The sequence below is a fragment of the Dermacentor silvarum genome, chromosome 1 (genome assembly GCF_013339745.2).
Source record: "Dermacentor silvarum isolate Dsil-2018 chromosome 1, BIME_Dsil_1.4, whole genome shotgun sequence".
NCBI classification, from domain to species: Eukaryota; Metazoa; Arthropoda; class Arachnida; order Ixodida; family Ixodidae; genus Dermacentor; species Dermacentor silvarum.
In genome coordinates this window covers 139,850,491-139,864,960 of record NC_051154.1, presented here as the reverse complement: position 1 = coordinate 139,864,960, position 14,470 = coordinate 139,850,491, and the positions used below count along the sequence as shown (strand labels likewise).

The window sequence follows — 14,470 nt, the reverse complement described above, 5'->3', positions numbered from 1 at the left end:
CTTAACTACGTTCTACCACGGCAAATTTATGTGGTTCGCTTACGTAAAGATACATCTGCAGCACGAGTGCAAGATGAAATGCCCAATAAAAAATTGGAGGACGCTTAAGCTTCGCCTTTAAGAGTGGAATGCGATAGTGTTACCGGGCTCCGTTCGAGCCCCGTTATCAGGCCCTGTCTAAGCTGGTTTTGCACTGCAACTCGGTGTACCAAGGGTACACCGATCCCCTTAAGGACGGCTTTACTCTTAAACAGAAATGTATTGCTGGGAAGACGTTTTTCCAGGAGCAATTTAATTCGTGTTATATTGAAATGTGAAGGCCCTAGCACCTTTGTTTTTTCTTTTATTAATTGTTTGCTATTGCCCCGACGTGCGCGCGAGTCCAAAACTCATTAGGCAGGTGAAGTAACAATTTGACCTGCCGAGTATGCGAGCGCCATCTGGATATCATTTTCGCAAGTAAATTACCCGAGCGCGCAGCGGTAAGTATGGTAGAAATGGTGGAAGGGGGGTTTGTGTTTGAGTTTCCTTGTAACAGAATTATGTTTTCTCGTACATTTAAATTACAATCCGACGCAACCATGTGTGTAGGTTGTGGTTAAGTCGTACTTTACTGTTTTTCTGACAAATTTTATTGTGAGAAATTGAATTTTTGTTCACAACGACCTTGCACCTTGTGGAAGGCCTGTACGGTTGGCATGGTTCGGGATGATTTTCTCCTCCACGGACGCCGACACCGCAAGCCGACGCCGACGCCGGATTTTCTGCGACACGGCGGCCCTTAACGCTCTCGCGTTAAAAACTTTGAAATACAGCCAGTGTGGGTGCAGGATCGATGCAGGTAGAATTATGCGTTGGCCGTAAGTAGCGCATATCTGCAGAGGTCATCCTTTTCATGTTTGACGCAATTTTAATACATCGCCTGTGGCTGATATCACAATTCTTGTCCTTGAGCTGGATATTTCGATTAAGCAGGCATTACTAGCACGAGAAATGGAAACACGTATTCAACCAATTACCAAAAATTCACTATTTAACTTGCCAATCACGTTACGGCACATACTGCAATTGACGAATTGTAGCCGGTAAGATTTTGAGACGCACCCATTTGAAATGAATTTTCATTAGTACACCAGTTTCATCGCTAGTTTTATCTGCATGAAACCAGCTTCATGCTTACAGGTAATTTTATACCGACATTATGCCGCCTGGCCGCCCAGAACAATTAAAGCAAGATAATGTTGGCTGCTGATTACATTTCAACAGAGAAGCGCAGCTCTCTTAATACAGAAGTGCTATACGCCATTGTAGACGCATCAATTGACGTGTTTTCATGTGTGACTTGAACACCACCAGCACGCAGTATTCAGCGGCCCTTTGACGGCCCTGGCTGAATATGCCATTCAGTGGTGACCTGACTGTTTTGCCTGAAACACTCCTACCAATTCACGAAAATACGCTTATATTCCTTATAAACACAACTGTTGTCTATTAAAGCGTCATGCTTCAAGCACGGGCTCACTTCGATTTACGCACTTTTTGTGATCTACTTTGCTTTCTTGCACAGTCAAATTTTGTACTGAGTCAACTATTAACATGTGACAACCTGGAAGCTGCTGGATGTTTGCAGAAACGTGCAGTGAAGATACCACGCCATTCAAATTTTCTCGAATACAGCCAACAATTGTAGAAGAATATACAAATTGAGTCTTTTAACAGGTTTTATGATGTCAGTTGGTATATGTGCTTGATTTACGCATGTGTGTGCAACCATTCTTTTCTTCCTTTCTTTTTTTAGTCGATTTTGTGATATTACACCCGAATTAATGAACTTACTTCTTTTTTGTTGTTCTCGTGTCTCTACGCCTGTAATGCACCTTCGACACCGCATCTACCGGTAATCTCTGGCTGGCGTTTCAACCATTTTTCGCGAGTTTGGTAATGATTTATGTACAAATAAATCCTGGAACAAACGCCAAAGTGATCAAAGCGTTATCTAAGGTTCTTCATTGCTGCTATGAGGCCAGGGTGCGGTCTTGAGGGCCCGTGAGACGGCTCAGGGTGCCGGACTCCAAAACTAAATACTGTCTCCCCCCCCCTCCCCCCTCCACCGCGCTGGCGCATGGAGGGAGATCGAAGCCTGCTTGCGTTTTCCTTGCTTTTTCACCGAATAGTGTTTGCTTCTCCTCCTCACATATTTCTTTAGCATTCTCGAAGAATTTCTAGGGATTATTCTTGCGTTACTGGAGTTATCTCAAAGCTGTATACAGTTACCGGGGGTTCTCCTCTAGATCGCACATTGCATTCTATGAAGTCATTCAGAATTCGGGGCTCAAATTGCTGCTCCCAGTAATTCGTTCGAGCGAGTCAAGGAGTCACTGCAGCCTGTCAATTTCTACACGAGAACTCGCGCATCCACAGTTTTCGTTGCTAAGATCATCACAACGATATTGAACAAACACGCATCTTCGTTTCGTGATCCCGCCATTAATTAAGTGGATGACATGCCACGCCGATTGCATCCCGTGCATATTGTTTTCGTCTAATTTGAGCACCGCCTTTTGCTGGGTTAGTCAACCGCGTGAGAGTAGCACGTGTCACGTGCTGAGCCATTTTCGCATTGTGCTTTGCTTCTCTCGCGCACGGACAGCTTTTCTTTCTATTTTTCACACATTTTGAGCTCCCGCTCTTCTCAGGTTTCTTGTTCTTCTTCTTTGCTCAGCACAATGAAGAATTTGATGCGCAATAGTAATTTCCGCTAAGAGTGGCTTCTACAGGAATTCGATCCATCGTAAAATATCCGCGTTAACACCAATCTTACGGCTTCGGCAGTAACAAAATACTTCGGTTGACTTCTGAAAGTAAGCGGACGAGCTAAGTATCGAAATCGAATTTGATATATTTCTTTTAGACATGATATACGATCCCAATAGCATTGACCATCTGCTTCAGAAATTTTAACACCGAAAATGGCCAGCAAAATCCCTTAAAATTTAACCATTTTGACTTAATTTTTGTAATCTTGTAGGAGAAACTGGAGCAGTCAAAGACACACGTGATGTTCGCAAGTAGGAAAAGAAAAAGACGCAGACCCTTTTGAGAAGAACCCTTGATCATGGCTCAAGCCGTGGCTAGTTTCACTGCTGGTTCCTACGAGCTAAGCCGTGCACGCGGAGCCAAAGCCGCAATGGAAGCAGCAACCTCCCGGTGTCCTTGTAGTAAGTAGTCAGACAACAGGTGCGTCTGCGTTATCATGCCAAATCCTGGTGTCTCCCGCTCGTGTGTTGTGTGGGTGGCTGCTTTGACAATGGCGACTATTAAGGCGCAGGTTGGGGCGCCATGGGATTTACCTGGAACAAGAACCTTCTCAACATAGATGTCTTGGCGGCTGGAGCTGATTGCCGGTGCGAGGAAACCCTGGAGAAGAAGGAGCTCACTTCCATCTACGGAGGCGTCCGCCATCTGGAGCGGGGCAGATCAGCGAGAAGCACCACCGGCCGTGCATAGGTCGTGTGCAACGAAGACCACATGAACCGAGACTGTCCCACTACTGACTCGGGAGGACGATGAGGCTGCGGAAGAGGCTGCTTAAAATGTGGCAAGGAAGACCACACGAGCAGAGACTGATGTGCGCGGGACACACCGAGATGCGGGCCGCTCCACTTCGTGTGTGGCAAGAATATACGTTTTGTGTGTATTTTATCCTTTAGTAGCTCGTTTATTTTTGGGCTAATTATGTAATTTGTACTTTTTTTCGCGCTTTTGAGGATGATAAATATATTTTTACACCTTGCAGTTCTTGTACTGCATTCCTATTCCCTGCTCGCTTTCGGAGTTTTAATATTTTTCTGCGTGTTTGTGTAGCACATATAATTCTTCGCACCGTTCCATCCGGTGTGTAATGGGTAATTCACGATGCACGGAACGCAATCGGAGCAAGTAAGGTACATTTGATCCGACAAGAAATCATGCCCTTTTCAAGTGTCAAAGCCCACAAATGCGAAGTTACCGAGAAGGATGAGTGGTGTCCGCATAATTATGGCTCCTTCAAAATGAGGCATTCGGTGGCAAGAGCGATGCCAAAAAAAAAAAAAAGAAACAAGTACAAAAACGTGACGTAATTTTTTTTACGTAAGCACGTACGGGCGTAAAAGAGGCCGTCGATTAATGCAGTATTTTTAATGTGTCCCGCTACTAGATGCGATTAGGCTGTCCAGTAGGCAGTGTAGTACTACATTCTCTACTGGATTCAAGTTGAGATCACGTGTTTGGCAGAGAAAGCGATGAAGCGAAACACCGACCGTACGGTGTGGCGTCCTATCGCATGTATCTACAAAGCACCGCTTCTTTCCTTGCCGACGAAAGCTTTCGCTCTTTGGTTCTGCACGCATCGTCCCGAGGAACGCCCAGCTCGTCGGCCACAGAAACTGCACGAAGGAAGCTAAGTGGACTCTTGTCCAGCCTTCATTACTCACTAGCCTTAAATGCACACGTTGACGGCCACGAAACCAAACTCGAAAACACCAGCGCAAACGTTGCTCTTCTCAGTTTTAAAATGGCACCACAAGAATTCAGACAACACGCAGACGAACAAAACCCCAAATAATGCGAAGAGACATGCTGTAGTAGATGAAGTTTGCGAGCGCGGCTTTCCGCACACTACAAGGGTGCATTGCTTTGCTGTCGATAGGAACGTAAACGCCCCCTCGCACCATTTTTTTTTCTTTCAGAGGGTGCTGAAAAAGCGATATAGTTTACACATAACATAAAATACAGTCGAACATACTTTTAGGACCACACCTCAATAAAACCAATTGCGAATTAAATATCGTTCGGTTAAAAAAAAGTCATGAGGCGTTCCACTCTGTGAAAGTGGATGACCAGTGAAGCTGTATAGATGGTATATCTAAATGTACAACAGAGAGATACATAAATGATTGCAGTTTATTTTTTCCCGCAAGTTACTATTACTTTGTGGTCGCTAAACGGTAGACTGCCAAGGGTTGCTGACGACGATGTACAGGTCGATGGCGAAGGTTAAGTCCAAACAAGAGCGCCTCGTGGTAGTTGGTGCCTTGGGATCCGAAGTTATGGTCGAGAGTCTCTTTTGAACCTCGCGTAGGCACCGAAGAACCCTCGCACGCCTTCGTTGCGGCCAGCGTCGTCGGCTCTGCGCCGTCTCTTGCGCGCCGCATCGCGTCCGCGTTTCTCTTGTCGGGTCTTCGAGACGCCGCGACGGTGAGGTTCCGCGGCGCGTGCGCGCTCTTCTTCCCGCACCACCGGGACGATGGCGCGAAGTAAACGCTTGCTCGCCGCGTGGCGGGCACGTTCTTATTCTCGGGACGGCGAGTCGGCGGCGCGACGCCGATGGTCACATTCCCGCCGGTAGTCTCGGCGTCATTACTCGTAAAATCGCGGTTCTTCAGGCGTACGAACCACTCGTGGCCATCCCATGGCGAAGACGGAGCTAAAATGAGACTGCAACTGTCTTGGCCGCGTGTGCTATGCGGGGAAATACGTTCGAGCAGATATTACATTGTTTTAATTGAAAAAGTTACTTGTAACACTCTTAGTTCCCTGCTCTAGCCACACTCAATCACAAAGCCCAGAACATCTCCGTTTTAACGTCGCTGAGAAGTGAGGTTAGCTCGCTTTTCCCAATCAGAGGTCAAATTCGAAGCTGCGCTTGCTTCGAAACACACTTTGCGATTGCCTTTGGGGATGTGTGCGGTTGCCTTGAGAGTTTTGTTGTTGATTTAACGACAGACAAATCTTCCCCACAAGGGCAAGTTGAAATGCGCAATAAAAAAGCTTTGAAATTCAGCCAGCGTGTGTGCGTGTGTGTATAGGATTATTGCGGGTAGAATTATGCATTTAAAGTGACTAACGTATACGAGGGGATGCAGATAAGCATTGAGCCTTACCCAGAAAAGCTTTATCTTGGTAGCTATAAATAGCAGGGTGCCATGGCCAATTTGTCAACATTCAACGGTAAAAAGATCAGCTACCAATGTTTTAAGTTTATCTTACAATTACAGCACCAAACTTGAACATGGCAGCACCTCCTGAAAAGTTCGGTGTGGAGGAGCATAGAACCATAGTCACGTGCCTGTTTCTAAAAGGGAAACGTGCCAAGCAGATCCATGATGAAATGTCGCACACTGTGCTCTACAGTGTGGCCGTTTGTATGCTACCGGTAAACGTTGATTTCTCAATATAAAACTGGCTTTTTCTGTCTTGAATGTCACAAACGCAGTGGAAAACCTGTTTCTGTCTCTGTGCCTGCAAATATGAAATCGATTCACAATAATAAATCATAAGTACTGCTACATAAACAGCCAAAAAGCCAAGCTACTTTCATTCGAAATAGTGATGAACCGGATACAGAGGCTCCTTCTATAAATAGTGATGAAGTTAGAAGGGCCTTGAAAGACATGACCAGGGGAAAAGCTGCTGGAAAAGATAGAATAACAGTAGATTTAATCAAAGATGGAGGAGATATCATGCTTGAAAAGCTTGCGGCCCTTTATGCGCAATGCCTCACAACTTCTAGTGTACCAGAGAGCTGGAAGAAGGCCAACATTATACTAATCCATAAGAAGGGAGACTTTAAAGAATTGAAGATGTATAGACCCATTAGCTTGCTTTCAGTATTGTATAAAATATTCACCAAGATAATTTCCAATAGAATCAGGGCAACACTTGACTTCAGCCAACCAAGAGAACAGGCTGGCTTCTGGAAGGGATATTCTACGATGGATCATATCCATGTCATCAATCAGGTAATCGAGAAGTCGGCGGAGTACAATCAACCTCTCTATATGGTTTTCATAGATGATGAAAAGGCATTTGATTCAGTAGGGATACCAGCAGTCATAGAGGCATTGCGTAATCAAGGAGTAAAGGAGGTATACGGGAATATCTTTTCAAATATCTACAAAGATTCCACAGCTACCTTCGTTCTCCGCAACCAAAGTAGAAAGCTACGTTTCAAAAAAGGGGTCAGGCAAGGAGACATATTCACTCCAATGCTATTCAATGCATGCTTAGAAGAAGTATTCAAGCTCTTAGACTGGGAAGACTTAGGACTGAGGATCAACGGCGAATATATCAGCAACCTTCGGTTTGCAGATGACATTGTCCTATTCAGCAACAGTGGAGACGAATTACAGCAAATGATTGAGGACCTTAATCGAGAAAGTGTAAGAATTGGGTTGAATATGAATATGCAGAAGACAAAAATAATGTTCAATAGCCTGGCAAGGGAACAAGAATTCATGATCGCCAGTCAGCCTCTACAATCTGTAATGGAGTACGTTTATCTAGGTCAATTACTCACAGGGGACCCTGAGCACGAGAAAGAAATTTACAGAAGAATAAAAACGGGTTGGAGTGCATACGGCAACCATTGCCAAATCCTGACTGGGAGCTTACCACTGTCGTTGAAAAGAAAAGTGTACAATCATTGCATTCTACCGGTGCTAACATATGGGGCAGAAACTTGGAGGTTAACAAAGAAGCTTGAGAACGAGCTAAGGACCGCACAAAGAGCGATGGACCAAAAAATCTGAGGACTAACGTTAAGAGACAGGAAGAGAGCGGTATGGATCAGAGAACAAACGGGATAGCCGATATTCTAGTTGGCATTAAGCGGAAGAAATGGAGCTGGCCAGGCCATGCAATGCGTAGGATTGATAACCGGTGGACCATTAGGGTTACAGAATGGATACCAAGACAAGGGTAGCGCAGTCGAGGTCGGCAGAAAACCAGATGGGATGATGATGTTGGGAAATTTGCAGGCGCAAGTTGGAATACGCTAGCGCTAGGCAGGGGTAATGGGAGATCGCAGGGAGAGGCCTTCGTCTTGCAGTGGACATAAAATATAGGCTGATGATGATGATGATGACTGCTACATATCTGGCAATATCACTTGAGGGATTTGGTAAAATTATCCACGACGACTTGGAAATGCGAAAAGTTGCAGCAAAGTGGATGCCAAAACGACTGACAGCTGAAGAAAAGCGGAGAGTGCGGTGACATCGTTCCGGAACCGCGGAGAGTGCGGTGTGTGTTCCGGAACCTTAATAAAACCATACAACATAGGACAGAGGACGGAGGACAGAAATAACAAATGAACGAACACAAGTGCTTCCCCTCCTCCGTTCGCTGTAGCTCTGGTTATAATAGACTACCATCAAGCCTGGTCACACACATTGTTTTCGAACATTTTGCAAGATATTAGGAGAATTTCCCGAACAATCTGGTAGCTGGTGATGAGACTTGATTCTACTTTTATGATCCCGAGGCAAAGTACCATTGTAAGGAATGAAGGCACAGTTGTTTCCCCAGGCCACGGAAGCTTCGAGTGCAAAGGTCAGTGCACAAAGAAATGGCTACAGTTTTTTGAAATTGCAGGGCAGATGTCGCAAGTGCATTGACTTCATTTTCACGTGTATCGTGACGCCATCGGGCTAAAAAGGATGCTCCACATCCGCCCACCATGGTTCTGAGTGGCGCTGGCTAACACACCTAGGGCTAGATCTAGTAAACATAAATACCCAAGTTAGTGGACGAATTGATGGCCGTCGCTGTAGCACAATTGGTAGGGCAACGCACGCGCAATGCGGAGGTTGCGGGTTCGGCTCCCGCCCGCGACAAGTTATCTTTTTGTCCACTTTCATTTCCCTTTTCTTCATCATTTTCTACATTCCAATTTCAACTACACTTAATTTCCCCTATGCTTTCCTTGGCTTCGTTGTCTGTTGGCTTTATGTGGTTATGACTAATAAAATAGAGCTCCTCTGTTCCCATTCTTCTTTCGACTTCAAGGGGGCGTATGTAGAGAAGTGTGGCAGTTACAGTTTTCTAGCTAATTTTTTATGGGTACAGCTCAATACTTATCAGCACACCTCGCACCTACATTTCTGTTACTTGTGACGCATTTATGACAAACCACCTTCTAACCAGTTCTTGAGCCAGGCAGCGCGCAAAAAACTTGTACAACACGTAGCGCTATCGTTTGACAATAAACTGTAAATAGAAAAGAAAAAAAGATAAAAACTTATTTTTTTGTTTTGTTTTCGCGCTTCTTTCTCAACAATGAATTACAAACTCGTCCTGAAAACCGCCGTTTCTATAGTGTCTCTAGAGGCACGAATGCGAGCACAGCGTAGTTAGCAATGTCTATATCGGAACTATTTCTGGTCTTGGGAGTGTTCTGAATGTGATGTGAGTGCAATCGGGGGGGGGGGGGGGGGATGTAGCATTTCTTCACGTGTGTGCGCGTGTGCGTGTTTGCGTGTATTTGTGCGCGTGTGTGCGTGCGTGCGTGCGTTTTGTGCGATAGACAAAAAAGCGCGGAGGGAAATGAGGTGCACGTATGAATGCATGGCGAGCACCGCTCCCGAAGAAGCTATTGTGAAAGTGCATTTGAGGCTTCGTTGAAGCTCGTGATCATGGGTTGACAGCTTGGCCAGGCTAATGACCACCCACAGGCACGTAATCAGGGATGTTTAGCATAGTGTCGCGTTCGAAAAATTAATAGCTCTGCTAAAGCGGTAGAAGAAGACATTAAAATTGCGAGTGGTGCAGACTGAACAAGTAACTCAGCGCAATAAAAAAGACAGACACAAGAAAGGGAGAAACAAGGACAAGCGCTACTCACAACTGTTTAATGCAAAGGAAGGATTGTACACACATATATATCCTCTTGTCACGCATGCGCAGGCCAGACGATAAGAAAAGCACGTGTAGATTAAAGACGGTTGCGCAAGAAGTCTAATTCGGCGTCAAGTAAAGAGATAGACGGCTCACTTACACACCGATCTCTGTTCTGCTTGATAAAGAAGGCCTCCAGTGCAAGACGAGAAGAGGCATTGCCACTCCTGCCCAAAATGGTAGTCTCATGACATCGAGCGTCACAACCGCATGCGGTAACATGGGCCACCAAATGCGCGCCTTTATCCTCCTTTTTGTTTATCGTTTGCGCATGTTCCCTTAAGCGGTCGTTCACGCAACGTTCAGTTTGGCCGATATACAACTGCCCACAAGGGTGCAAGGGGATGGCATAGACAACCCCTCTGGAGCACTTCACAAAGGGCTTCTCGTGCCTAGTAAAAAGCAGACGACCGCGTAAAAAAGTTATGCAAATGAACATTTCTTTTTTTGCTTTTTTTGTGAGCTCAAGGGACCCTAACGGCAGGTTATGCGAACTCCCATGATATGAAGCTAGAAAATGTCGTATAATGTTTCTGTACATGGAGCGAGTACTCGCGAAGGTCCGCCATCATGGGCTCCAATGTTATGCCAGAAAGACGCTGAGCTCATGCGCAGAAGCTGCGCTGATACTGGTATCGCTGTCAGCAGCGCAGTTTTTATTGCGATAGCAATTATATGGACACTCCAAGCGGATTTCTGCCATTGGCGTGGCCGTTGCTGTGGTCGTCGTCGCCGTGAGGTTCCGTATAAAGTCCAAGAGCGATAAAATCGTCGCCGCGCGCTGTATGTGCGAGGGAAAGCGCGCGAGGGACACGTGAGGGGAAGCGACACTTAGCTCCGGCACCAAATGTGTATCTTGTGACCGGGCGCAGGGATAACTGGCGACTCAGTCTCCCACGCGAAAGGAGGAAAGCGGAAAGGCAGCGCGGGAGGGCGGGGTTGCGGCCTCTACTCTGCCAGCAACTGCGTACTTGTACTGCTTGTGTTTCGTGCGGCTGCGGGTGGTCTCGCGCACCGTATCTTGAAAGCGATCTCCACACGGCTCTTATTATCTTTGTATGCGCTGTACTTTCGCCGCTCAGTTTCCGTTGAAGCGATAGAACGCACAAACCTTAGCTCGCTGCTGCATTCCTGCTTGCTTAAGCCAGCGTTTTCACAGTGGTTGTCTGCGGTCATTACGTGTGAACTATCCATGTTTGCTTGCGCGCGCTGACACCATGTTTGGTAATTGAGTTAGTAAGCGAATCTGTCCGACTTGCTGCAGCCGATAAAACTACTTTCCCTACTCCATATAGTTATCTACTAATTTGTCATCGCAATCGATGCTTCACCTTTTGGGCGAAACCTCGCCTTTTTTGTTCTTGTTTTCTTTATTCTTCTTGTATTTTTTTATACTTCTTGTACTATTACCATGCTTGGCTTTTACGCCTACGTCTAGATAAGATTAGTGAAAACGCAACGCACGCTGATCACATGTGGCGGAACAAAGCCTCTGCGATACATTCCGATTTCCAGGCTAAGCCTCGAGTGCAAAACCAAACTTCCAGATAATTGCTGTTTCTTTAGGCATGCGTGTGATCATGGCTCGCGGTAGTTGAATGGCGCGGACGCTGGAATTTAAAAGCGCTACACACGTCTTCATAAGGGCGATAATAATCGCCTTAGGGGGACCGAATCGAAAGCTTGCTGTATGTCCAGGAAGAGCATGTATGCAGAGGACTTGTTTTCTCGAGCAGACTCTAGAAATGATACGAGGTCTGCTATGCAAAGCGTGGCTGAACGGTGACGACGAAGCCACTCATGACATCAGGAAAGAAATTCAGTTCCTGTAGCCTGCCATCTAGACGAAACAGTACCATTCGTTCCATCAGCTTCATAACATTGGAAGTTAGCGATATTGGCCGGTAAGATTTTAGGTGTTTTGCAGGGCGGCCGGGCTTTAAAACTGGTATCACCACAGATGATTTCCAATCATTGGGGATCAGAGACGTTCGCCATACTTCGTTATATGCGTCCAAGACATCTTGATGAAAGGCCTCATCGATGTTTCGTAACGCATGGTACGTAGCACCGTCTTCACCAGGAGCAGTGCGACGTTTGGAGAGGCTGAGCGCGTGACGAAGCTCCTCGAGAGTAAAGTCCGCTTCATCCATCTGGCAGGCTGGACCATAGCATAACGTTGTGATGTTCTGACTTGTCAGAGGATTAAGGTCGTTGTTTGCGTTGTCACTTGACAGAGGAGGTACGAAAAAGGTCGGCAAATGCGTCTGCAAGAATTTTCAGAGTCCGGCCAGTCGTTATGCACAAAGCAGCAGTTGGATCCTTGCAAATCTCAGGAGTGCGGAGAGCATTCAGTATTCTCCAAACACTTCCAAAACCATTTGCCGTATGCAGCGAAGTACACACTGCTGCCCAGCTCTTTCGACGAAGTTGTTTTGTGTGACATCGTATATGGCTGCGTCTAGGCGGTTATATACCGTCCAATCGGAGCTTCTTTTAGACCACTGCGCTCTCCTGTAAGCGCGGCGTCGATAGGCGCGTAGCCTCAAGAGCTTTAGATCAGGGTTTGGTTTATCTATTCTCCGCCGTCTTCTTACGGTAGCTTGTTGAAGATACTCGCTCACCAGTTTAGACAACTTGTCGTGTGATGAGGCCTCTGAAATCAGCTGACGGAACTTGTTCCAGTTTGTCACTGTGTAGGCGGCAGTCTGGCGCCTAGGAGTATGTTCTGGAATCAACCATATTGGTAGGTGATCTGAGCCCCATGGGCCTGGTTCACATGACCAGGCCAGATGTACATCTCTTGTTGATATCGCAAGGTCGATGGTGGATGGTTCCTTCCCTCTGCCCACAAATGTAGGTGAGCCGTCATTGAGTGATTGTAGATCATGTCTAACAATAAGCTCGTTGATCTCTATCCCACGCTGGTCTTGTGGACGAGAACACCAACGCGGATGGTGAGCATTGAAGTCTCCGCACAGCACAAATGATGGGCCACACCGAGAGACTAAGAACTCCAATAAGGTGGTGTCTGAAGATCGTGTCGGTCGATAATATATGCTTGCCACAGTCGTCGTCGTATTTTTGAGACTCACAGTAACAGCTGTACATTCAAATTCGACATCGCAGATATCGTTTGTGTCAATAACTGTGATATGTAGGTCAGCTCGGACGTATAAAGATGCTTTTGAAGTATTTCGCGGATGCGTGGCGTCCGTGCACTGGAAGGACCCGCATGCCGGCGCTGTGCATCGAGCGTTACTGTGGATGCCTACGTAACCTGGAAGTCTAAATTCTTCTTTTATTATGTTGGTTTCTTGAAGTGCTATAACATCTGGCGGGGTGTTCATTGCGAACAGCCGAAGGACTAGATCGGTATGCCGAGGTCGTAAGGACATGACATTCCATTGCAGCACAGAGGGACGGGGCTTTCCACGAGCGTTCATGTTGTTTCTAGTGAAGGCCGTCGAGCACTGGAACAAGAGCCTCCAGAAGTTGCTCTGCGGCTGATGCTGCTGGTGTCTGACGACCGGCAATCAGAGATCTAACGACGTTGACAAGCATCTTAAGCAGGTTGATAAGTTTTTCCTCATCGTTGACCGAGACTGCTGTAGGCACCCTATTTACAGAGGTTTCCACTGTAGACGACGCCTTGGATGGAGTTGGTTCCGAAGCTTTCGGAGGCGTGATCTTGGCAGATACTAGTTCGGACGCTTTCGATGGAAGCGCTGGCCACGATATCGCAGACAGAGAGAAATTCCGTTTCCCACTTTCCTGCGAACGCGTGGTGTCCTTGATATTCTTGGTACGTGCGGGTACATCTTCAGTTTTGCCATTTGTAGCCGCTGGACGGGCACTGCGGCTACTCAGATTCTCTCCTGATGCCTTCTTCTTAGCTTTCTCTTTCAAAACATTTTGTCTTTTCTTCAGTGTGGGACATTCTTTGTCTGTTGCTAAGTGTTTACCGTTCCAGTTCGGGCACCGAGATGTCGGACTGTCGCAAGAATTTGCGTCGCGATTTTGACCACGTCTGGCACAAACCACAGCACTTGTGCAGAAACCCGGCACATGACCAAGTTTTAAACATTTGCGGCACTGTAAGGGTCTCGGTACGAAGGGCCGAACTGGGTATCGCACTAGTCCAGCCTTTATATGACTAGGCAGTTTTGCACAGTCGAAAAGAATCTTAACACACTTTGACGAGCCGAGCCGTCCAGCGCTGATGATTTTGCATGGTGGCGCGCAAACAATCGTACTTTTTAAGACGTCGTCTTGAAGTTCTAGGTCAACATCAGAGATGACGCCAGCTGTTACATCCGCACCCTGTGGTATGTAAGCCCGCGTGTTGACACCACAGAGTTGAGACAGGCCATGTAGAGTTTCCACCGTCTTCTCATCTGTTGTGTCCACGCCAATAATATTTTTCCTTGGGTTTACTCAAACCTCTTGAATAAGACCTGGTGCCAGTTTGAAGAAAAAATCATGCAGTTTCTGTTTGGAGATACCATTCAGGCTTACCATCACGTCGACCGGTACGAAGGCTACTGTCATAGTCACGATGCTGTTGTGTATGATGGTTGCTTCACTTGATGACGATGTCGAACACTTCCGTCTTGAATGCCGATGCTTAGCAGATATGAAGGCATCCGAGTCGTCCGACCTGGCGTCAGACTCGGAATCGGCAGTTTCTGATTCCACTGAGGAGCTGAGGCGCTTCCTTGCGACGGGAGGTCTGTCCCTGCCGCTAGACGGG

At 46.6% G+C, this 14,470-nt stretch overlaps 1 protein-coding gene across 2 annotated transcripts in view; it reads left to right on the top strand.

Annotated features, from left to right (window-relative positions):
• The window catches only part of LOC119436134 (neuropeptide-like protein 31), a 333,767-nt gene that overhangs the window by 47,102 nt on the left and 272,195 nt on the right, over positions 1-14,470 (top strand). The gene's annotated exons all lie outside the window — the stretch shown is intronic.